The following is a 26754-nucleotide window of genomic DNA, read 5'->3' as shown; positions in this document are numbered from 1 at the left end:
AGGTCTTTCTTATTGAATGATTTTTGGTGGGGCAAATAGCCACTACTCTAAGTGATGCTACAGACACTGTAGAAGCAATGAGATTTTTTTGTAGGTACGCAACCTTTTAATAAACTGAGCACTTGAATTCAACAGGATTTTGCCAGTGTCTAAATAGTATCAAAATATTTAGTGTATCATACTGTATCTGACAGAATCAGTTGTTTCCCTAACAGTGGACAAGACTGTCTGGGAAAGCTGCAAAGTCAACTGTTACTAAGCCTGGAGCGAAACTTGTGTTTTAGTATTCCAAATTAAGTTCACCGATCATAGCTCATAGAAAGGATTAGTTAAATTCTTTGCCTTTAAATGATAACTGGACCATATGATAAATATTCCACAAATATGAAGATGTTAATGATTGCAAGGAAAACCAGCTCTGATAAAACTTGCAAAAATAATAGGGTCCCTCTCCCCAGTAAAGAACAAGTGGACTGTACCCTGCGAAGGCTAAGTACAGGTGCACATAGGGCGGCGGGAAAGGAATTAACAAGGAGTCTTTTAGCTAGCCAAATACCTAATTTTATCCTTTGTTCAAATATACAGTATTAGTTATTTCACCCCTCAACAGAAGCCTTTTTTCCTCTCAACTTCAGGAAGCAAACATGTCAAAAGCTGTTTGGACTTTGACATTCCACAAAATAACCGTGCTACAGCAATGTTCTTTGCCATGTTCTAATTTTTCCAGCTTTTTCATTTAGTGAGATACTAGCTGCCAAAATATGTTTCAAGCTTGAATATAGGAAAACACCTTCTAAAATTAACACTAAAATAGCTAAAGAAACAAATACAGTCGCTGCTTTCATGAACCAGTAATTCATACAGAATCAGTCATAGAATATAGTGCCAGAGGTGTAAATACTACTGGAAGATAAGCTGCCAAACCAAGTTACCAACATACAGTCCCAAAAGCCTCTTGGCCTTTGTTGAATCAAATTATCAAGAAGATAGATAATCCTTCTGAGATACAGAAAACAAAAGAACAGGGAAGGGGAGAAGAAAATGTCAAATTACATGAAAGTTATCAGAAATAAAATTATTATTTATAGGAAATCCTCCATCCAATTCCTGGAAAGAGAAACAAATAGAAAAACTTCTTGAAACACCACAGTTACTAAATCAATTTAATAAAATAAATTAATAGCTAATGCAATAACATAAATATTTCATTAAGTAGTAAGTTGCTAAATTCCTTTCCCTGCTAAAAGATCACATTTTAAAGTCTCCAAAGCTCAGTATTTTTGCTTTTGTATTAGGTACATCTTTCACTGGCCACAGCTGTAGCTCAGCTTTTGGAGAGAGACAATTACAAGTGCAGATCCAGCAGTGGAAAGCTGTACGTGTTTTTTCAACAACTCCTGAGCAAAAGCAAACCCTAGGGTCAGAGAGCAGGAGCATACTGTAGGAGCAAAACCTCTCTCTGCCTCTCTCTTCAGGTACAGCAATATCTAGAGTGTTACATCAAGTTATTTCCTTCAGTACCTGAAAAAAAAGCTTAGCTCATCAATCAAAAACACATTCTCAGACACCCACAGCAAAACCATCCCCAAACACTGTAGGCAAAATGTATATGTGTACCAAGAAAAAAACCAAAACAATAATTTCTGGCAGATGAGCAATAAGTCTGTTATTTAATTATCAGATTTGTACACCATCTTTAACTACCCAGTTGCATAGATTGCTGAGTAGACACTAAATAGAATTTACTGGACTTTCAGTCTCAAACTCCCAGCCTAAACTGTCACAGTACAATATGATTCTTGTTTGAATAATAAAATTAATTTTAAAAGGAACTGGATGACATACCAAGAAAGAACTTATTTTCAAAACCTATGAAAGGTTTTGAAACCTATACAAAAGGATATGGTAAAGCAGTCAATCGTACATTTACACGTCTAGATTTGAAGTATCTGTTTCCCATTGTTACAAATACATTTTACTATGTATTTTTGTATGCCATCCTTTCAGAAAGCTACAGTACAAAATGTCATAGTTGGGTTTGCATTTTGGGTTCACTTTGATTTAGAGATTTTTCTCATTTAGATATCTGTTGGATTCAATACTCGCTTTAGCCCACAGCACTTTAAACTCTGAGCCTTAACTATTAGATTTCATTCTCCATTACTTGGGATCTCCTTCCTATATCAAAGTTGATTGTTTTTCAGAAAGACATCTCATCAAACCCAACAGCGCTTCCTAAAGTAAAAACACACCTACCAATTCAAAACCCTCATGTTCTCAGTATTTGAAATTCTTTCAGATTATACAATCTGGCCTATTGAAAAAGATAAAGAATAAACTATTCAAACCTAGTCTTAATGTATCCACCCAAAATATGGAATATAAAAGCAATGTACACCATGAACTTCTGTTTATCTTGTCCTAAACAATTTTCTACATAATCTACTTATTCCATTGTCTGGACTACAACCCAAATTGGCTATTCCATCTGCCACCTAATAGCTCTAGCCATTCATTGTATTTCTGATCAGACAGAAGTACATATTCCACAGATAAACAGTTATATCCAATCATGACAGAAAAGCTCCTTTGGACTTTCTAAAAGGTAAAAAAGTGAAATATTTTTGCCAAAAAGAAAATATTCATCAAAACTATGATACAACAAAAATGGTGTAAGAGACAGCAAGCTGGAACTTTCAATGACTCTACTTCTCATACTCAGAAGAAATGAACATTATACCAGTGATTTAAAAAAAAAAAAAAACCAAAAAAAACCCAAACAACAAAACAAGCTTTTATTCCTCATGAACTGTGAGCATGTTTTTTTACTGTCTTACTTCTCTAAGAATTTGGGAAATTCATAGTGACTGTGTTCATCAGAATATGCCTACAGGCCTGTAGTGATATGCTTGCTTACACTTTCATTTTTCTGATACAAGACTGCTGCCTCATTTTGGGGGCGTTGACCAAGAGAAGGCTTGTGAAACGTCACATACTTTTATCTCTGCATTTCATGCCCTAATGACCATGCAGAGTTGTTGTACAGCCTTTGATATGTCCAATTAAGAAAAAGACTGTATTAGTAACAGAAATTTCTGAGAGAAATGGGAGTCCTAAGCTTCTTTATGGCTTCGGGGAGGTGGGGGAGGACAGATTTTGCTGACATTTGCTCTTCAACAGCATTGAAATGTGAAACAGAAATGGTTCATGAAACATGTATTACTTTCTCCACAACACTGGAAAATAACGCTACCCTCTTCCCAAATTACACATAAAAATACAAGAACACTTCATGATAGCTGCTTTCCACAAAGCTCATATAAATGGTTTCTAGCTGTCACTGTCTGGCTCAAAGCTTAATTCCACTGAGCTGCTGAGAATAAAGGATAGTGATTAAAGGAATACAGTGCCACTTCAAATGCTATTTTTGTGGTATACTAGGAACAATATCATAGATTAGCATCCCTAATGTATTTTGGAATTCCAGTATGTGGCTGCAGTATACCCAAACCCAGGAATGTGGCTGGTAGACTGTACCTACATTTGTCTATATAGTTGAAGACTACTGGTTTCATATAAAGCTGCATTTTAATCTGATTTTAATACCTTCCAGCAGAATGTGCTGGATCTGACTTCCAATGCTGAATTGCAGTAACAGGTTGAATATGCAATTGTGCTGAGCTATCAGGTAAAATTGAGTATATCAAAGACTATTTTCCCTTCCAAAACACAAGTATCTCTGTCTGCCAGTCTCTCCTCTGGATAGATGTAGTAACTCCCTCTTCTAGCTGATGTTTTCTTGATTATGAAATCCAAAAGATTCCCTACATATTGTAACTTTTAGTTTACAATCCAGGCAATAACAGGAACACACAAGTTAACTCCAAAGCAAACCTAATGAGCAACCTTTCTTTGCATAATTTCAAAATTTTTGAGAATATCAGCAATAATGCATGTAATATTATATTTTTAATTTTTTTAAATAATGTTCTTTTTGATACAAAAATCGTCACATCTTGCTTCTATCAGACATTGTTCAGGCTTTTACCTCAAATTCCCTTCAGTAACATCCAACTTGACAGATACCTCATAAACTGCCCCATCTAAAGAGATTTATCCATTCAATTTTACAGCTTGGTTAACTTTTGAAGACATTAATGGCTTTTATGCAGTGTGCCCTCAGACCCAGTTGCAGCACTTTGACCAATTTCCTTCCAAGACTGGGGAATCACATGATAAATCTGTTAGTCATGACTTACATTTCATAAAAAAGTTCCAAAAAACATTTCACTTGAGAGAGCAACTTTTCAAATTAAAATAATCAAAGCAAATAAATTGTTTTAGTTTGCCTGAACAAAAAGGAAGCATTCTAATGGATTTTCAGTTATACTCAAAATGTCTCATTCATGTTTTCCCTTTCCCATTTCCTCCACAAGCTGTATCTATTAATCTGTTTTATGATAGAAAATTTTGGCACAGCTAAATAAAGAGACCCATAGTAAGCTTCACCTACAGCAGCCAGGTGGAAATTTCTGATTATAAGAGAAGAAACTCTCTGCATTCCACATCTGATTCAGATTTTGCTTTTAGTAACAGAATTGCAACATACATACTTTCTGAAGGAAAATGAGTGAAAAACGAATGAAGCAGTTCTTGAGTTATCTCAAGAGAGAAGTGCTATTAATTTCAGTGGGAGGGAGTGGCTCAGAGAACTGACAGTAATGTAAGTAGGGACAGTGTGAAGCTCCTGGGTTCCAGTCCAAATCTTTCAAACTCAATGCTCTAAATGAGAGTCCAAAGCCTAAACTTAGGTGTCTAAAATTAAAATGGCCTAAGGGGTCAACCATCTGTATCTTCCAGTTAATTTAAGCAACAGTATAGTTAGTCAGTTGTGTGGGAAAACAAATCACTAAGCTTTTACATATTGAACTCATGTCTTAAGTTTAAGGGCATAGGTTTAATATATAATTATTTTCTGGACTCCATGCATCAGTTTTCCCCAAAGTTAAAAATTTTGCCTCAGACACAGGGGTCTGCTTGCTCATTGTATTCTCAATATCAAAAACCTTCTTCCAGAAATAACATGGCATGCTTATTCAGGCTAATCAAGCTAGATTCTTCATTTACCATGGACAGTAATACAACCGATTAACACACATATTAAGCAGATGTTCCCTTCCAGTTTTTTTAAGTTTGGCAATTATCCCCTATACACTCCCTTACTCCCCAGCTAAGTAACCTATCAAGGGAAGAATAAGGTACAATTCAGAATCTGAGTGTTAATCCTCCAAATATTCAGTAAACTACAGTTGAGAATGATTGGAAGTTGTAGAACTGCTGGTGCTGGAAGATGCAAAGAGAGGTTAATAGGATATGGACATTTACAGAACATCCAGTTCCAAAGGGTTGAAAAGCATTCGATTTTAAGGAAGCTTTTTTTTTTTACCCTCCTCTCTTCTCAGTCATTTGAGAAATTTTTAATAGAAACACAAAATAAAAAGCATTTCCTTGCCTTTCCTGAGCAAGAAAGAAACAGCCTCAGAGACAAATTAGAAAGATGACATCTATGATTAGGTGAGAAATCTGCTGGGGACTTCATTTCTATCCTGTTTCTGCTACACACATCAAAACACAATCCACTGGCTCACTGTGTGTTTTACCTGCTTTTAGAAGATGTGGAGTTCATATCCTGGCTACAGCACCTGACTCTTTAGCTCAAGCTGAGATGTGCTGTTAGTATTCCATGTCTGCACTTCAGCACCTGATGTATCAGTCAAGATGGTGATTATCCTAACATCATTTTACAAATATTCTTTACAAGGCAGGAAACATTTTAATAATAAGAGATCTTGGATGATAAGCCAATAACCACATAGCCACTCAGCAGGAACCTAATTCCCCTTCCAGTGCCAGGTTTGCTACAAGAAACGTCACACAGTTTTGTATATGCCATTCACTGTCCTGTAGAAACAGAGACTGCCTGCGACAGTTCAATCATATCTTGCAACTGTGAGGTTATTTTCATCCCAGGTCAAATATATGAACAAAATAATGAGGTGGGTTTTTTGGTCAATTAAATTGCCAATCCTTGCTGCTAATGATCTTTATATTAAACAGCATACTTCCCTATTCAACAGAATGCAAAATTCACCTTTCTAAGAATACAGGTTCTGTAACTTCAACAGCTTTCTTGCTTCTCAAGAAATTTCTTTCCCCTACAGGAAAAAAAAAAACTACCTCAAGGGGGAAAAGAAAAAACCAAAAGCTAACTCGAGTGTACTGTGCTTCTATTACACAAAGGCCCTTCCTCATCATCTTATGAAAAAGCAAGTAGTTTTACAAGGGACATAGTTAAATGTAGGTTAGTTTCTTTGTCTTTCCAGGATGACAGAAAGAAGCTTTTCTTGAAAATTCTTGAAAATTATGGGGCTTGATTTCATCAAGCATTTTGTTTAATGCACTAAATTATGCAAGACATCTAGAAAGCATTCAACTCACCATCAGTAAGTAGTTACTGTAAATACATTCTCTCATTTTAACTGAAGAAGTAGTCTAGACAAGTTACTGTTATATCCCACAATTTCCAGATTTCCTGTGATTGAACAACAAATCAATAAAACGTTTTGGTACAGCTGTAACTTTCAACAGATGCTGGCTATTTCTTTATTTCTAAGATTGTACATGAATCCTAAGCAAAAAGTCATTGGCATCAAAACATTTTAAAAACCCTAGCATTTAGATGCTTTACCACAACCAAGATAAACTATGTACAATAGCTGCTAAAAGTGCATTTTGCTAACAGTAATGAGACTGTTTATTTGAAACAATAAATAGCCCATATGTTGCCTGGCTGTCTGGCAATCCACACTGAAAATCTCTCACATGAAAAACGGCTTGAGATTTTTGAGGAGAAACTGGAAGAGGGCTATAGCACTCATACCAGAACACTGCAGTGGTTCTACAAGTATATAATGCTTTTGTGGAGGGGGAAAAAAAAAAAAACCCAAACCTGAACCCCCCCAAAAAAACATCACCTCACACAAAAGTGAAACACCCAAGGTGCAACATTAGAACAAACGCAAACAAATTCAAAGAAAACCCACGATAAAGAGCATAAAAGAGCCCTGCATCATTCACTCCTTAAAAATCTCATTGCCTCCCAAATCTTCTCCCTTGGGAAGTCACCAGGGCCAGAACTTCACTTTATGCTACATTCCCACTGCATTCCTTGCTGCGAGCTTAGGATAGACAGCTGAAAGAGAAAGGAAGGGCCTACGGAAAAAGCTTATGCTGCACACCAGGAACGGCAAGCTATCCTGTTCTATATGTACCTGCACAGACACAGGTGTGTACATGTCCATATAAATACATTCATATACACACATATGTATATATATTTATCCTAACAGTGTATAAACCCCTGTGTAGCAAACATCCTTCTCTGCCACAAATACAGAGAAGGCTTACTGTCTAGAATGTGTTGTACCTTTGCATAAAGGGTCATATTTTACTTCTCCAACTGCTCCTGACCTCTTTTCTCTAATTGATTAAATTTTTTAAAAAAATAATATTAGGACATCTCTTTTGGTTTTGCCACAGAAGTAGAGCATATTGCCTGAGAAGTACTTTGTGAATTTCCTTCCAAATCAAACAGCAGAGGTGCTTTTGATCAGCACTGTGGTAAGCATACATTTTGCAACTATTCCTTTGGTTTCAGTCAGCAGCACAGTTCTTGGAGCTGGCTGAAACATTCTCAATAAAATTTGATAGCAGCAGAAAGGATGCTAAACCAACAGAAGAAACAATCAGACTCCATATTGTTTTCTCTTGGGAACACTGGAGGTGGAGATAAACCACTGATTCAAATAAACCAGAACCAAAAGCTCCAGAAACAGCAAGACATGGATATCTGCTCCTTGAAGGGCCTATGGCATGAGAAAATGAAGATGTTTCCTCATCTCTGAAGCTGTTCTTCATATTCCAAATGTTTTCCTCTCTACATATCCTGAAAAGCAGAAATAATAACCAGAGAAAGTACTGTGTTGCTTCTACAATGCAATCTGAGAAAGTCCATTAGCATTTATTTCAAATATACAAGCGTTTTAATCATAGAAAAAAGTTTTGGAAAGCTAACAGTGAGATGCACAAGCAATCCTTTTGGACCTTGAACCCCCCCAAAATACTTTCTGCTTCTGAGGTCAATTACCTCTATACACGACATAACAGCCAGCTAGACTGCTGACTCTGAAAAGCAAGGGGGAACTTGACCCTTGCCCAATCCAGCAAAGGGACCCCCTCATATTAACCACCAGGAAGCACCAGAGAGAAGACCATCAACAAAAAGTTAGATGAAAAGTTAAAAAGAAATTCACAACAAGAACAAAAACATTTTCTTGCTGCTATTAGGACACTTCCGGGTTTTTTAATTTTACCTGTATGTTTCTACATATATAGTCAATAGGGGAGTCTTTTGCATGATTAAAGGACTGTAAAGCTACCTGAAATTTGTCACGTGAAGTACTGCAGCATATGAAAGTTCTCACATTGTAAGACCTCCAAATAGAGTAAACCCTGAAATTGTCAGACGAGATGTAAACTGACAGTCATATGCTGTCCCTCCTGTTTCAGCACCAATCCATCTTTGGATTCCTTCCCTATCAAGTAATCTTAGAAATTCAGTTCCTGTAAGAAAGATGCAAAAGCTAGATATTCATGTTAGTCAAGATCAGAGACTATGACAAGGTGAACAAAGGTTTTCCTAATGCCATCAAACATAGCTTTTGGCATAAGTGCATTAGTTGGTGTCATTGTGAAAAGAATAGCTTCAATTGCAAATGCTAACAAGCAGCAGATAATTGGGCATATGTGTGCGTCTGTGGGCGAATGTCTGAAACCAAATTTTGAACTCTCAAGCAGAAAACTGATACCTGCTTGCTGCAATCTGTACAGGCTGCTTGTAAACTGTGGTAACACCTGGACTAAACAGAAGGGTCACATTCTGAATCCTCCAATTAACACAGAGGCAGAACATGCAATTAAAAGGCTGCTTACACATTGTGTTTCTGCACACTGACTATTTAGATTAGGGAAAAATAGGAGTTTGGGTGCCAAAAATAAGGGTTCCCAGAAAGAAGCAGTAGTCTTGGGAAGATGAAGGTGCCAGCAAATAAGGCAGCAAAGATCATGACTAGAGAAAAGACTCTTAGAAGCGAGGAAAAATCCTAGAGATCAGAGATGCATGGAAATAAATGAATGCCAGGGGATGTCCAGGGACCATGGCCAGTGATGTCCAAGACTGGGAACTACAAGGAGATGCACAGCACAAACCAACACAACTTTCTATCCAACCTTCCCGAACTAACAGTGATCTCCCTGCTGGGAAGGGAAGTCACGACCTAGTGAATGTAGCGGTGGCAGTAAAGCAGTTGAGAGAGTATGCAAAATGAATCATGTGTGGTAAGAGCTTAAAACTTGTTGGTTCTTAAAAAAAAACCCAACCAACCAAAACAGTATGTAGTTCCACTACACACTGACTGGTTTTAGCCCTGTCTCACCTTTGAGAGCTGTAATACTGAGTTTCCTGTTAGTTCTCCTCAGCATGCTTCGGCCTACTTTATGAAGACTACTACCTATTTAGAGAAGTTTAAGCACGTTTTATTCAACATTTACAAAACAAAAACATAAAAAGAAAAGAAGAAATCAAACTCCCCCAAAATAGAAAACATTCACACAATTCATCTTTATAACTGCAGATCTTAAATTGAAGTTTTGCATTGCAATCACAAAAGGATTTTAGTAGAAAATGGAAAACACGTTCTTTCAAAAGAAAACCAAATTTCATACTGCTAGTTGCTGCTATGTCATGGAAAAATGCAGCCTACCAAATTAAAAAATGAAACACTAATCTAAAATTGAAGTTCACAATTAATAATAAAAAAGTGATGAATTCATGGAAGGGCATCAAAGAATTACATTTTATGTCATGATTTCCATTTCATGTATCATGAAAGGAAGCAGGCAGAAGTATAAAATCTTGGGGAAAAAAAAAAAAAGGAGCATCATAGTCTCTTCGGAGTTTATTTTATGCTGTAACTGGTGAAAAGCCTCTCTTAAAAGGTTATAAATGCCATATTAATTTCATAAGGAAAGTTTCCATGGAATACTAATTTAGTTTCTGGCACTATCATTGCATCTTTTCAGATACACAAAATCTTAGGAGGTAATTTGATTAACAATAAAGATCTGAGAAAGACAACTATTTTAAACAGATTGGTGACAATTCAGCTTGGAAGCATGCATGTTTATTAATATACTATCATTCTCTTCCAATTAACAACACACTGACAGACAAGCGCTAGCAGGCTCTGCTCTCGAAATTATGTTATCCTCAAGGCCTCTGTATTTGCAAAGATTGTGTGAACAGCTCTCAAAAGATTAATGACCTACTCCTTTATTTAAGGCAGATACTCATCTTCAGTGATTGCATATAAACTCTGAAGCTTAGCATTAAATTTAACAGCTGTCTTAGCATACGATGCTAAGAAAGAAGACTCTTCCCCCCCAAACACTTGCAACAATGGACACTGTAGGTAATTCTGGACATATAAAATACTTTAAGCACCAGTTTGTACATCCACATTAGCAACTTCTCCATCCTGGTCTTGATTCTGTAATCTGACTTACACATGCAGGCCTCCAAAGCTGTCTATGGTGTCATTAGTTAGTAGAAGTCAACAGAAGCTTTTTATCATAGGAGACATTTATAAAACAAATAGATAGAAAGCAAATTCTATCAAAATAAGTATGTGGGTACTTATAAATCTCACAGTCTATGATCATTTTTACAAATATAGTATGTTCATTTTGTATGTTTCAGGTCATGATAATTCTAAAATCTGCATGCAGTCACTGGTTAATTGAGACATCCTGAGCTCAGCTATCATATAAAAGCAAATTCTTTTATCTTAGTCATGTTTTAAACCCAGATTGTTCATTCAACTTCACTCTTAGTCATGAGAAAGGGAATACAAACCAACTTCTTTAAACCACAAAGGTACGACCTGTGTGACCAAAGCTGCTACTTTTTATGAATTCATGGTATTCATCTAATGAATTAAGAGTCTATAAATCAAGGGTGAGTGTCTTTCTGAAAGAGAATGTTATACTTCAACCAGACCTGTAGTTTTTTAAGCAGAAAGTCTACCACCAAGTTCTATAGCTTGAGTGATATCAGGAGATCAGACCATAAAACCTCATAAATGTCCCACCGGACTCAGAAATCTAATGAGTCACATCCTAGGCATTTCTTCATCAAAACACTAAATCCCCACTGCGGTCAACAACAGATGCAAAGTCTCTGAAGAATTTACCCATTAGCACATAGAAACTACATTCTGGAATAAAAAAAGATAACTTTTAAGCCCTGCTCTCCTGAACTCTAAAGCAAATTTTATTATTCTTGGTATATTTGCCCATTCTTTGGGCAGTTTAGTTTGAAATTTTTCTTGACAGGTACTGAAAATAATTTTTTTAGAAAATTTGTTTCATGACTGATCATTATGCATAAATCAGCGTAAACCCCATGACTGGCAAGCAAGGGATTCATAAGACAACATATATTTAGAGCAGTTCTACAATATGTTTAGATCTACAGCTGTAAGAATAAAGTGTAACTGACTGCCAATCAAGTACTTTTGTTATTTTCAAGAAAATAATCAATCTGAAATTAAATTCCTTTAATCTAGAATCGAAACTGGAAACTAACTTAATGAACAAGATAGGTGTTACTAAACTGAAACACTTTTAAACCTAAGAGGGTGGGAACATACAGAAGAGAAAGGCACTCTATTTCTCAGTATACTAGATTCTTAGACTGTGGATGGAAACATGGCACAAATGGTAGTTTCCTTTCAATAGATATCCTTCTGCACGAAATTAAGAGCAGGGATGCCACGCTATTACATATGACCAACTAGCTCCCTCAGACTAGGAACCCGTCCAACTGACTAGTACTCACAGACTTTGATTATTCTTACTAAAGCGTAATAATTATTGAATCACATGGTGCTTATGTTAAATTACACATTCAGTTTGTCATGGCCATGTTTCATCCTATTCCTGCCCTCCAAAGTTCTTGCAATATCTGCATTCTTGTTTTCACAGATAAAGAACACAGGTATTCTCATCCAAGTCAGTAATGAAAATACAAACTAATGCCAGATTCAGGACGTTTTTGGAGTTCTGCAGAACCCCAATTATTCTTTCAAAGCTAGTAAAGACATACAGAATCATACCTAGGAAAAAAAAAAAGCAGAAAGAGCATAATATAAGCTCTCAGTCTAAAAAAAAAAAAAAGCTTGCTTTTTTAGGCTACCATCTGAGCTGACGTGAAATACTATCTTCCAACTTAAGAATTCTCTCCAAAAATATTGTATTTATGAACAGAAATGTTTGCTTGAATGCCCCAAAAATCAACGAGTATTTTCTCACATATTCAATTCCTATTGTTACAGCAAAAAAAGCAACAGAAGGAATGCCTAGCAGAGACATGACACTACGAAATGTATTTGCCATAGCTTAGGAAAGGCTATACAACTGCAGGTTCAGTTATAAATAAACATGTATAAGGGCTAGGAAATTGTTTTTTTTACAAATTACCGAAGAACAGAGAAAACACAAGGGTTTGGGGCTGATACGCAGCTCCACTTTTTCAGGTGTAGAATCAATGTTTTGAATTGGGGTTTTACAGCTTGATTATTAATGAAGTTACAAGTTTATCTGGCAGTTTAATCACCAGGACAAGAATAAACTTTCAAAAAATACTTCATATGACATAGAAGCCTATAAATCTCATTGTAAGAAGTTATGCTATGTCTTAGGACCTGTAGTGAGATTTTCAAGTGAGTCAAGGAGCTTTGGAAACTTTTAAAACAATTCTCTCTGCATAGGCTACTGATACAAAATAATTCACTTTGGTCTCTCTGTGTCTCTAAAAGAAGCAGAATTATCTCAACCATTAACACACAAAACTTAAATGTTCTGTTGCAAAACACTAATCGAAGATCTACCAAGCCACTGAACCTCAGAGCTACAGACTGCTTTCTGTTACATTTGGTCAACTTTATCGAGTCCTGTGACATTTACATACATAGGAAGACATATTCCAAAAGAACACATTACTTTGTGTGAACTACTAGTAATGTATTTAAAGGAACTGTGCTTATTCTTAACTGCAGTATATGCTTCCTGTAATACTATGAATTCCTGCTACTAACTGCTTCTGCAAATACAACAAACTCTCTTGTCTTATTTAACATGCATTATATGCAGTGACCCAATTTAACAGTGCAAGGCTTGAAGAAGAGATGAGCTGTTAAATCCACAAACATATAACATCACTACATTCCAACCAAACAAGCAGTCAGAACGGGCAGAAGAAACACAGTAGGAACACTGCATATTATTAGCAGCTGTCCCCATCCACATATTTTATCAAATGGGTGATATAGCTTTTGTCTTATCTGGCTGCTGAGGAATTTATAAAAATTTAAAATAAATAAATAAAGCAACTTTTCTGGCAAATTACTGTAGGATTAGCTATTTTCCTACTTCAAAATAACTGTACAATGTTTAAAGATTTCTACAGTTTTTTTAATAATTTGTATATCTGTCAATAACTCATTCTTCTAGTATCTGTGCCTGTAAGTGTTCAGCTACATTTTCAACAACGTTTTCCTTTTCTTTCAAACAGCTACTGCATTTAATTTGCTTTGTAACTTAAGATGGAAGATCAAATAAAGGTCACGTTTTGCATAAACATCTGCACAGAAAGTGAAGTTCTGCTTTGGCATTTTTACCTTCACAACACTAGCAAATCACATTCTTACTGTCACATTTAAAGAAAAAAATGAAACTGATTGTGTGTAGTGCTCATATCTCAAATTATACAATTATAAGTAACACTACATTAGATTTTTCATGCTATGGTGATAAAAACAAATAAGATAACCACAAGCTACCATAATTAGAGTTTCACTTATTACAGATTTTTTTCATCTAGATCTCATCTATAAAATTAACTCCTCTTAAGACCGTGAAATATACTGTATAATACTGTGACAGTACAGGTTTCCTGGAAATCTATTCTTGTTTTCTTCCTCTCTCTAAACATAATGTATTTTCCATATCATAGCCAAGAAAGATACAGCCTGTGGATAAAACATCACCAAGAAATCACACCTATATGGCAAGCTATTGTGTACAGTTACATTTTGCCCCACTTTAAAAGTGAATATACTGACATGGCATCATTTCAAGCAGCACAAAATATTTTTTTTTCCATAGATATCACTCATGAGAAGTGTATTAAAACATCCGGGACTTAATCTGAAGTTCTCCAACAGCAAAAGATTTTGTTTTCCAGGTGTGAACAGAGGAACGGTAGTAATAGTGAGCTAAACACACTTGTTGGCCGTTCACTGTTTTAGCATTTCAGCTTAAAATGTATTTTACTGCCGCAACTATTCCCTCTGAGGTCATCTTCTGCCAAAGAGATTCAGAACTCCACAACTCAAAGGCTATTTTCTGGCATTATTTTACTAGGAAAGAAGGTCCATTTCAGCAATTTGGGGGAGGTCAGTTGTTTGGGTTTGTATTTTTAAAGTTCCAGACCTCTTTTCTCCAGTTCCCAAGGACCATGGCAGCATGACTCTCAGTGAATTTATTACAGACAGAATAATTTTCTTCTCCATTGATAAGTCTCAGATTTGTAGAAGAAAAACGGTTTACAGAAAACCTATGTATACATATATTATTTTAACTTCTGTAATATAGTAATCGGGGTAAAACCAGTCATAGGGTTTCTACCCACAATAACATATAGCATGCAGAGTAAAATTATGTGCTCTTCCAATCTTTTCCTCACAAAACTAAAGGGTCTGTTTTACAGAGACAAACTTTATTATGAAATCCAAAGAAGGTTTTTTTTTTTTTTGATAGCTGTAAATACACATTTAATGACAACCAGCTTCAGAGCTACTTCCTGAGTGCATATCCTTCTATTTATACTGGATAGGAAAATATTTTATATTAAATATAAGAGGCATGTGGAATGAAAACTAACAACTGAATAGCTCTTGAAGGAACCAGTTCTCCCATTTTCAAGTAAAGGATATTTTAGGAGACAAAACTGGAGGTAGGAAAATGATAATGGCTCTGTTTCTCAAATTCTACCTCAAAGAAAGTCAAGAGATTATCAGCTAGATGCAAGCATCTCATCAACTCCAGATACTTACAACTGAACTGCTCAGGCATGAATATTCATCTCCTGTGTTAGCGAAAGGCAATGATTTATATTTCCATGTTAATTGAGGTCTACACTTCACTAGTGCAACATTTTGTGCTCATAAGAGCTTATCTCAAGCACCCGATCTGCATTAGCACTGAGGGAGAGCCGCCAAGCTAGCAATACCTCAACTGGATGCACATTCATCAGGTTTTCCAGTATGACTGCATATTGCTTATCTGCTGAAATGAGCATATCATCTTTTTGTGGTCAGAGGGCTACCAGGCCTGCAGATAAGCAATATCTCATATCAGTAAGGTGCACGTGCCAGTAAATCAGTGCCTTCAGGCTTGCTTTAAAGAAGATTCCCCCCATGTGTAGTAAGTAATGAATAGTTTGTAGCATGTGTTTATAATCACAAAGAAAGCCAGTTCAAACAGACTTGGACCCCATTGCAAAATTGTTGTTAATTCTCTCAGTTGCAAGTCCTGAGATTTGATTTCCAACCTACTAGCCTCTGTTTGACCCATCCTCCTTTGCCAATTACAGGGATTCTCCCTTTGAAGTGTAAAGGAACTGAGAAAAGTATTTGGAATGGATTAAGTGATAGAAAACGGGTGTCTCCTGTCACAAAGCTGATGTAGCCCAGAGAGAGACAACTTAATGATTATTGCTACAAACAACACAGCTCTAGACATTATGGTGCTACTCTTTCTTCTGCACATGCTTTTATCTACCAATGTCAGAAGAAACTTGGAACAATGCAGAATGAAAAAAAATGTAAACTGTGTTGCCCAGGAAACATTACAGATCTCCTCACAGGGCTTCTTCAAGAGAACCTCCTTTATTGAAGGAGGAGGAAAAACTGTGTAACTTTCATAGAAAATGTTTTTTCACAGCCTGTAGTTTCCTCCTATTCTTCCCAAGAATAGGCACCCTTTTATTAATCCTGATTAAATTCTGCTTTGAGCATTTACAGTCTGTCTATACACTAATGAATTTCTATCTTTGTATTTCCTGCCTAAAACTGTTACACAGGCCTGATCTATTAAGTATCCTCAGTTTGGAATGTTTGAGCAGAGAGATACAAGTATGATTATAGGCAGAGAAGAATAAGAGAGAAAAAGAAAATTAGTAAAGCACTTCTGGGTGCCTCCCAGAAGAGCAGGATTATTTCTATGAGTGCAAACAACTTTTCCTAGCTCATTTGAAACTCTGCCTCCAAGTACGTAGCAATGAACAGAACAGAGGAACTCTACCGTAACACAAATATGCAAGAAAACTTCAATTATAAACAGATAGATGTGAGTTCTGTATATCTGAGCTCCTAAAATATTACATTCACATAAAGAAGCCTGAAGGAACAAACTGTCTATTGCTACAGCATCTACAGGACCTGTTACTCCAAGTGTTCCTCAGCCATTAAAAATCATCCCCAACCACATGGCTCAAAAATTCACTCATTCACACAGGTCTTTGAACACAGAAGAGACATTGTATGAAGCCCAATATTAGAATATCTGATTCCCCTTCTGCCCCCTGAGATATCAAAACAATACATGATAAGAACTTGTGAGAATAACTCATAGGACTTCAAATCCTTGTGGCAAACTGTCATTCATACCTGGAGCTTCCCTTAAATGACTTGGCATTGACATGCCCTCCCCATGGTTTTGCTTCAAGTCTTGCTTTTATGATTATTGAAAAACCAGACAGGAAACACTTACTGAGAAAAATCAAAATTGATATAAAGCATCTCAGCTGTTATGATTTTTGTTTTAAATTCCAAATTTTCAAGTTAACGTAATAATCTCTGAAGTTAACCCTCAGCTTGTAAATGCTCAGGCATCCCAGTACTCATGGTTACTGAAACTGCTTCTTAATGGCAATTTCTTAACAGCAAGCAGCCTCAACTTATCAAACTGCAGACACTATCAACCCAACTTTATTTAATATTATTGTCATGGCCTTCTCTGGGACACTACTACATTATATGTTACTTCTGTTAATTTGTACTGAAGGGAAGTTTCTCTCCAGCTCTTACTCAGCCACACTTGTAGAACTGATGAACACATGATCCTTCCTGATCTTTCCCACATGTGAACTTTATCTACAGGTTGTATATTCTGTCATTACTTCTGCTGGAATTACATAAACCTGCCTTCCCTTTATACTCTACCTTTCCTTTAATTCACCTATACTCTTCCTGAGACAAAGATGGAAAGAGTTATTTAGAGAGACGTGAGAAGTGATTTCATTGTTTCATGCTTAATTATAGTTTGCTAAATCAATGCTTTCTTTACATTGAAATAATTTTTTCCCATTACCACAATATTATTTAATACACCTTTATGCCCTCCTTTTCTCTGGAATTGACAACGTAACAGCTCTAACACTTAAAATGGAAGCTACTGGGATATTAAATATTCTCAGGTGAGAGGTGGGCAGGTTTCTGTAAGGGATGGTAGATCTGAGACTAAGTGTTCCTGACACACCTATCTGCAACACTTTGGGTTCTGTTGTCACATAAGTATGTTACTCTGATTAGAGTGAGTGTGCCATCATACCTGTATATGTGTAGAGTTTGATAGCCTGTGTTTACTGCTTGCTGCTTAGTACAGACTCAATCTAATAAACTCAAGTTTACCACCATCAAGAATCTCTCCTCTACACTGATCTCACTGCTAACAGGGAAAACTACTTAACACAGGATAAAAGCTCCTTTGCAGTATTTCAGAAACTTTGAAGGGAATATAAGTGTTTGCACAGAAATTTAATGAATATATACCTAGACAGATATATCTGGGAATCACTCCCTCCATGTCCTGGCTTAGCAATTTCCAATAGGGTGTAAGTAGCTGATAGAGTCACTTACCAGTAATAGAGAAATGACTCACTCCAACCAACAGACAGAGCAATCCAAGTCAGGGACTGTCTCTTGCACTTTGTTTCTTGTTGCAAAAGATCTCAAGATAGAAAAAGCTAATCAAGTAAACATATTATTTGCTATATGATCTTATTTGGCATTCTTGTGTTCATGATTTGCAAAGTATGAGACAGACAAAACCCTTTACAATGTCAGGCTCCGAAATTAAGTTCTGTCATTACTGTGCTTTGAGTGTCTATGCAGACACTGCCTATGGGACACAGTCATAACCCTTCTTTGCTGGAAGAGTGCTTTTGAAGAAAGTTATACTTACTGCACTATTTAGAAAGTAATTACAGCAGAAGAGAGTAAAGTGACTTAACAACAAAGATGAACGTTGTAAGATAGGCCTCTACTCCAATGCCCTTATTCTTGAGACTAGAAGTACTCTGTGGAATGACTGAATGGTCAGTCAGTCACTCATTTGATGTTTCAACAGTACCAGTACAATAACCTTAGCCTGGTCTGCTGCATAACACAAACAAATTTGAATTTGTTCAATAATTTTTTCAATCAGGAATATATCAGCAGCGAAGTTTCATTCCTGTTAAGGTGCTGAAACATAAAAGACAGAAAAATAGAGAAGAATTTTTTCATTCAGATTTCCTAATAGGCAATGATTATTTTACCAGTTTCTAAGGTACTATCACCATGGCAGCTAGCCATTTTAATCACAGGCATTAGAACACGTTTCTGATAACATCATAGCAAGAGCTTAGAAATATATTACATCTCCTGGTCATATGCAGCAGTAACAACTTTGTAAATTTCCATATGACAGAAGTCACTAATGGCATCAGCAGGTGTCAGGATTAGAAATGTGATATTTCAAGCATCTAATTAAAGAACAAGTTCTCAGTGTTCCTTACTCTAATTCTGAAAACTAAAGTGGAAATATAACCATTGTGACAAAAATGAGAATCTAAATTCTTTCACAGCTTGCTCAATTTCTACACAAGTTTTACCCCTTCTTTGATTAACTAGTCAATGCATATGGTTACTCAGCAGATCCTAAGAGAATGTGCACATAAAAAAAAAATCACTGTAGAGCACTGAGTATCTGCAAAACACTGACAGCTAAAACCAGCTACTTTACCCTTGCATTAAAAAAAAAATGTACTTTGTTCTCTGTACAGGTTAAATGGTATTGAAGCATCCCATACAAGATTGAAATCACGATCAGAGAGCATAATTCAATGTTCCGACTAATGAAATTTTCAACATACAATGTGAAACATACTAATTTTACTAAATGTTTCATGAAGTATTTCCAGATATGCTCATTCTGGGAAAAAAAAAAAAAAAAAAAAAAAAGAGAAAAAGGAAGTATTCAAAAATGCTTTTAGCAATACCAATCCTCCATTTCTTCTATAAATTACATAAGAAATTACATTTTCAAACTATCTTAGAGCAAATTCATATGCTTGTCCTGGGATATCTGGATTTTTTTTTTCAAATTAAAGTGTATTTCAAAAGGCTGACTCAAAAATATTAAATTAATTTATAAACTCTTTTAACAAAAGCTAATAAGCAAGTTCAACAATTTCTTTATGTCTAGGCTGAAGCTTTGCCAAGGGTCCATCCAAGAGATATTAAATAAGTACAGATAATATCAATAATATTCTGCAGTAAAACACTACAGCAAAGCACTATGACTAAAAATCACTGGTATCATCGTATCCTAAAATAGACAGCAATGACCTCAAATAGAGGAAGAATAAAAATCTGAAGTAAACGAAGAGACTTGAAATACATCACAATTAGTTTTGTCTCTTTAAACTGCTTAAAATCAGAAATACACATCACAGAAGCAGTTATGCTAGGAGAACAACATAAAAACAGAACTGTAAGTCAAGTCTTTCATATCTCCAGTATCTCTATGCTTGTTAGATTTAGAGTTTTAACTCCCTTGGGTCAGTGCTTGGGGAAGGACAGCCAAACAAGAAGACTAGAAAATATCTGATGGTGAAATAGTTGTATTGTTACAGTTACATGCATATGCTCATTAATCCGCCTTTAAAATAAAACCAATGAGTTACTATCAAGGATTTGAGGATAGTTCTGCCATCTTATCTGGGGACACTCAACTTCCTCAGTTTTATGTCATGCTTTGTCTTAGGAAACCAACAATAAATAAATACAGAAAGATGCTGTGTGACACCTGCACAACGTTTACATCACACTTGAAGTGGTAAATTTCTACTCTTGTATAAGACAACACTGCTGAATTTTCAGACCATCTAAGCAGCCAGGTTAATCTCCCAGTTTTTTTTTCATTAGGGCAAGACTGATTAATTTGTTCAGAAGGTTCCCATACAATTTAGCTCTATGCTTTGGTCTAAATATCTATGAATTCATTTGCATGGCTATGCAGTGCGTATCAATTGCAAATGAACCAGTAGACTACAAAATCTTCAACAACAACAACCACAAAAAAAAGCGCCTTTTCTACTTCTTTCAGTCCTCAATTTAATAATAGCTGCACTTGATATTTTAAGGCCTTGCCATTTCCTTAATTAAAAGTTTATGTTTAATTTTTGCTTAATATGAGTCCCAAGATATTTTAAGAAATTCAAGTCAAGAGAAGATTCAGATTTCATGATGGTTTTGGGAATGCAGAATATATTAAACAGAAGGAGAGTTCATTAAACACTGTACAATCTGAGGTCTAGACTATTTGGTGACAAATATTCCACTCGTTCCCTTAGTCCTTTCCCTCTTTCAACTCCAGCTTTCCAGCAATACATAACTACAAGGGAATGCCTTGCCCGTCTTGTTCTCCTGCTAAGACTATTGGAGTTACTGTGTCTAAAGGCGATAATGAGCTTAATAACAATATGTGACAACAAAATGATATACACATTTTCAAAGTTCTTATGTGTCTATGTAGTAAATAAAAATTTAATAAAATACCAGTTTTTCCCCAAATAACAGAGATATAATACCAATGAACTCATAGAAGACTCTAAATGACATGAAAACATCATAGTGATTAAATTTGAAACGTATAGTTTTAAATTAAAATTAATGTTCTACATATAGTACTTTTGCTAATTAAAACATAGATTCCCTAATTTTTTAGTAAGTAACACGAAGGGCAACTATGGCAATGATTAGCACAATGGTTGCATTGGTAAGATCTCAGTCAGTATTCATATGCCTGCATTTATACTTCTCTACAAAATTCCTGACCTGGAGTCCCATTCACTGAAAGCCTCTCAGTCCCTGGCCGTTTTGCTGAATCTGCCACCATGACTATAAGGGAGATGTGCCAGGAACAATGAAAGATGCAGAGGTAAGCTTACTACCAAAGGACTAAGCACCTCCCACCTGCTCATTCCATGCTTACTTGGAGTTTGTAATATCCAGCAATTATCACCACTATTTGAATTTGTATTGATAAACCACAACCAAAATCTTTGACACCTCATTTGCAAAAACCTACTTTTTCAAAAATAGACATATTATGATTAAGAAAATAATCAGTTATTTTTGCCCTATACATATAACAAATTATTAGTCTATTACACCTGACCTCGACCCAGCCTCATACTCCTAACAGTTACTATATTATACATGAATTAAGCTGTCCTGAAGATTACTGAGCTTCTCGTAAACTACAAACGTAAAAATGTAATATCACAAAAGAGCAAAATTCACAAAAAAGTAATTTCCACTCCATGTCATACCATCATTTCTGCTGTGTGGGCATACAAAGCCCACATTGGTTCTATACTCCACACCACAATGTTTGTTACAGCCTTATCAAAAGCATACAGGCTTGTAATGGAAAGTATCCCAGAGGAAGGTAGGCATCAATATTCAGCTATATTCCAGATTCAAATGACGAAACTCTAGCTTGCCCCTGTGTGAGCGACACACGTACATCTGGGCAAAATCTGGCCTTCATCCATAGAAGGGAGACCATTTGGTCCATTCACACCAACAGCAGAAAACAGCTATCACGCTCATATTTTAATAACAGATTTTAAATAATAAAACACCACTTTTCCTACCAACAGCACTTTCAATTCCAGAAGCTTAATATGCTTCGCTTTAAATCTGTGCCATAGCAACCTTTTTTAAAGTCAATGTCATCTGTAAGGACTGAGGTAAAATAAAATATGGGCCAAATTTATCAGATATTACTTTCCTTTGGATATAGAGCTCAGAACACTGACTGTGTGTCATCCTAGATGTGATTTGAGTTGTATATGTTGCATCCAGCAACATATTTTAAACCAGTCCATTGCAAAAAAACGGCCCTGATCATCAGTTTCAAGTATTTGTCTGAGATGCTGAAGGTCAAATGAAAAGTGTGAAAGGTTTCTTTCTGTTTACATTAAATTTATACCTGTATGCTAGAAATTGTAGCACTATTCAGGCCTAGGGAGAGAAGCCTCAAGAGTTCATTAAAATATGACAGCGTTATAGTTGGTCAATTTAAAGGCGCATCTAAAGGACAACAGTGCAGTGTGGAGCTATGTATGCCCACATAGTCGCGAGCATCACCGTGTGAGTGTGATGCTGACCAGTGATGAGGAACTTACTGTGACAGAACTACAGCAAAAGTAGCCAACAATTTATTCTTTTATTTTCAGCACTAGCTCACGAGGGGCTCTGCATCTTTATGTCAGATAGATACTTAACAAGCCTCCAGAAAGAGCTTAGAACAGACATATTCCTACAATCTCCAGGGTAAGCGTAGGGGTAGTGAGGTTTTTAAATTTATGTAAGATTATATAATGTCGTGTGCCTCATTGCATTATGTTTTATATACATGTTATATTTCACTGCACTATATTGCACCCCATGAACTTCAAACGATCGTTATTCACACAAATCCTGACAGATTCCCTTTTGTAGCTCTCTCTCTTCAGCGAGAGAGAGCAAATATCATATGTACATCTAATGTTTATCGGAACGAGGTCAATCCCCCAAATGTCCTGACAGGGTCCAGGAACCACAGAAGGACATACCACCTGCCCAAATCAGCCTCTTGCCCGAGCAGCACCGGACCACCCGGCCAGGGAAGCAGGCTCCTTTTATCAGATAAAGCCGCGAATGCAGGAGCGAAGCTAGGGCGAGAGTCTGCAATGCAGAAGCCCTTCCCGGAGCTCGTCAATGAGCTGGGGGAGACGGGGCGGGGGCAAAGCCGGCAGACCTGCCCGCATCCCCACCACAAAAACCCGAGGCACGCGGCAGGAGGGGTGCTTCTAAACGCCCAGCTTTGCCCTTACCGGCTACGGCCGAGGGCTTTGCCCTCCGGCTGTCCGCCGCTCCGCACAGCGGGAACTTCTGCAGCCGGGGCGGAGCGAGCAGCCCGCAGGCAAGGACACCGCTGCGGGCCGGGCCCACCTGTGCCACCTGCCGCTGAATGGCACCGGCCCCTCCGCCGCACTGACCTGCCCCTGCCATGCTCCCAGCCAGGGGAGAGGAGGAGGAGGGAGAAGCAGCTCTTACCTGCTCCCGCTGCTCCTCCCGCAAGCCCTTACTAACCGAGCTCCATCTTCCTCCGGCCGGGGAGGGAGGGGGGAAGGGGAGGGGAGAGGGAGTCAACCCAGCCGCTGCCGTCCCCCCCAGCTGCCGCTTTCCGTCACCGCTGTCCCCCCCGCCCGCGCTGCCCGGCGGAGCGGCCGCCTCTCGCCCGCCCTGCAGACGGCACCGGGAGACGGAAAGCGAGACCCACCTCCCGCCGCCGCCTCCTTCCCATGAAGTCACCGGCCGCAGGGCCCTCCCCTCGGCTGCCCGCAGCGGCCCGGAGAGCCGCGCTCCGCCGCGCTCCGCCCCGCCCCGCGCCCGCCCCCGCAGCAGCGGGCCCCGCCGCGCCGAGCCGAGCCCGCCGGCACAGCCGCGGCCCGGAGCCGCCCCGCACGGCCGGCGCCTTCCTCCCTCGCCTGCCCTTTTTGCCAGCTCGGCCTCGATGTCCCCGGCCGGAGAAAGCGAGGGGAGAAGGCGGCGGCAGAGCGCGGCCCGGGAAGAGGGGCCGCAGCTGCCCCTGCAACACGAGCGCTCCTCTGCCCCAGGATGGTCCCACGGGAGTGGGAGATGGAAGGAGTTGCTTCCTTTCTCTATCCATCCTAGCTCTGGAAACGACCGTGCCTAGTTTCACCCTCTGCAAAGAGGATATGTTATTCTAAGTTACTGCTTTTCAGGTGCCTTCTATTTCGATACTCCGTGTTATTTGCTCAAGGGATGACAGCAAAGTTTACTTCAGCCTACAGCAACTTCTCACATAACCTGGTTCCAGCTACTTCATTCAGTAGGCACACAGGTGTATTCTATCCTACTTAGTTAAAACCACCTCCCCCACACCGAAGCAGCCTTTCACTTCCACTCTTCCAGTAACACCGGAGTTGAAAAAGGAAACCTCTAGAACTGAGCATTTCTTTCTTTTCACTTACTATGACAAAAATAGAAACGTGCAAGACCAAGAACTAGGCAAAATATGTAAGAAAGGAGGAAAAAAACCCCACAGGTACAGGAGTAGCTATTCAAGAAAAGCCTCCCTATGTAGAAATACTGAGAATTCTCACCTGAAATCTGCCTACTACAGATGGACATGCGATCAGTGACAGATAAAACAACACTAAATCTTAAAGGAAACACCTGATGTAAACAAATGTTGTAACACATTTTGCACCAACACAGCACATCTGGAGAAGTGACATGTGAAGACAGTTTTGCAGATATGCATTTTCATATTGTAAGCAAGTGAGGTTTGATGGTTAGGGAGGAAAAACAGATCAGTTAGTTACATTCTAGTTCTCTGCTAGAACCCCAACATCAGTTTAGAATATTGTTGAAACCCTGAAAGAATCTCACCTTACCTTTGAAACATATTTCCTTTTGCAGCTAACAAGGAGGACAAATGAAAACATTTGAAAAAGTTCCCAACTGTTCTATACATAAGCTTTTGCTGCAAATGCAATGAGCTACTAGCTTTTGGCATACAAACCACAACAGGCAAAAAACACAACAGTTTTGTCCAATACTGTTTTATACCTTCATAAAATCAGCTCCTCATTTGTCCCTCCCCCTTCGTTATGTTTGTGATTGATGATTTCTTAGGCAAGCAGAGTTCTTTGCTGTGCTCTCAAGTTTCTCCCAAAACCAAGAGAGTATTTCTTAGTTTCTTCACCAAAGTGCAGTGTTCTTTAAGTGTGGCAAAGAAAAATAAATTATGACATGTATGGATAACACACTCAAGAAGAACTATAATTACAGAAAGAGATACTTTTTTTTTTTCCCTCAATGCAACTGTATGGATTGTCCTACAGGGGATTCCCAGATAGTGCGAGTTCTCTAAAAGACACAACAGTTTCGCAGAGTTTTGCCAAAAGAGCTCTAGTCTATTTGCCTTGCAAAGGAAATCCATTTGTGAATATGTGAAGAGACACTCAGGTGGCTACTCCAGACTTCTCAGGACTGAAGATACTCTAGAAGTAGTCACAGAAGCTATACAGGCCCAGAGATCAAACCACGGTTTGATCAGAAGGCTCTAAGTTGGCCAGCTGGTGATGCAGAATCAGAGACTCATTTAGATGGCTGCTGCAAAAATTGCCCGGTTCACTTTCTTTCAGGCAAAGCCAGACACAACCTCAGCAAAAGTCTGAAGAGCTTAGCAAAGGAAAGGGTGCCTAGGCCCATGCAGGGAGAGGCTCTCCTGTTGAGGTTTGAAGTTTCCTCGTTCTTCATCTTTTCTGGGCACTAGCAAAACTTCCTTTTATGCCACCATTATGGGAAAACAAACAAATTTCTAACAAAGTCCTAGATGAAGTGTGAAAATGAAGAGATCTAGGTGAAGTGTTCACATACTTTGGGGAAATTACATTCTGCCTCCACAGAAGTGGTAGTATCTCCACTAACAGCAGTCTTAGATTCAAGAACCAAAATTTTGTAGTCCAAAGAGATGCAACAAATACTGCAATCTCTCATCTGAACATCTTCCCCCTCTTTAAATTAGAAAGCAGGTATGCAGTAGTCCAGAAAGATCAGGAACCCAGACATCACAAAGTCATTCAGAGATCTTAAATTTTCAGGCTTTTAGAGAAGGGAAGCATGCATATGACTGACATTCCCTGCAAAATCTATTCTATCTTTTCTGTGACCATACATGGCCACAGAGGGAAGAAAAGAAAAGAAGTATCTTCACAACCGATGTTCTACACTGTTCATTAATCCTGGCAGCTGAGTGGCTGTCAGCATAACATGACTCCATAAGTAGACAGGCTCCTGTCATGGTGAAAATGATCCCGTTTCTCCCTGTCTATTCACATAAAGCATTGCCACTGTGTTGTTTCTCATCACCTGTCTTGCATTGCTCCAGGTCAGATGCAGAACTGATCACAAACTGAGCAAATTGCTTTAAGCTCAAAAATATTCCAGTAAGATCAAACTCTTTTCTTGACTACCACCAAACCAAAACATTGCCTTAGGTGTTCTCACCCTCCAAGGACAGAGGCAGGTATCCTCTTGTCTTTATAGGTAGGTAATGACAGAAGCAGAACATCTCTGCAAGTGTGGTGGCAATTCTTTTTCTGCT

The 26754-nt window shown here is 37.9% G+C and overlaps 1 protein-coding gene across 7 annotated transcripts in view; it reads right to left on the bottom strand.

The window, feature by feature from the left end:
- Positions 1–23882, bottom strand: part of OTUD7A (OTU deubiquitinase 7A) — a 138400-nt gene extending 114518 nt beyond the window's left edge. For 6 of the 7 annotated variants that reach the window (XM_075764396.1, XM_075764393.1, XM_075764392.1 and 3 more), the window contains exon 1: positions 23673–23864. The gene's annotated coding sequence lies outside the window, so the exon portion shown is untranslated. Of the gene's footprint in view, positions 1–23672 lie in introns of all 7 variants that reach the window. The other variant, XM_075764397.1, reaches the window with a different exon arrangement.
- Positions 23883–26754: the final 2872 nt, after the last annotated feature.

Source organism: Balearica regulorum, chromosome 12 (genome assembly GCF_011004875.1).
Source record: "Balearica regulorum gibbericeps isolate bBalReg1 chromosome 12, bBalReg1.pri, whole genome shotgun sequence".
NCBI lineage: Eukaryota > Metazoa > Chordata > Aves > Gruiformes > Gruidae > Balearica > Balearica regulorum.
Note: the sequence above shows the minus strand (reverse complement) of the source record. Positions and strands in the feature narration are given on the sequence as shown.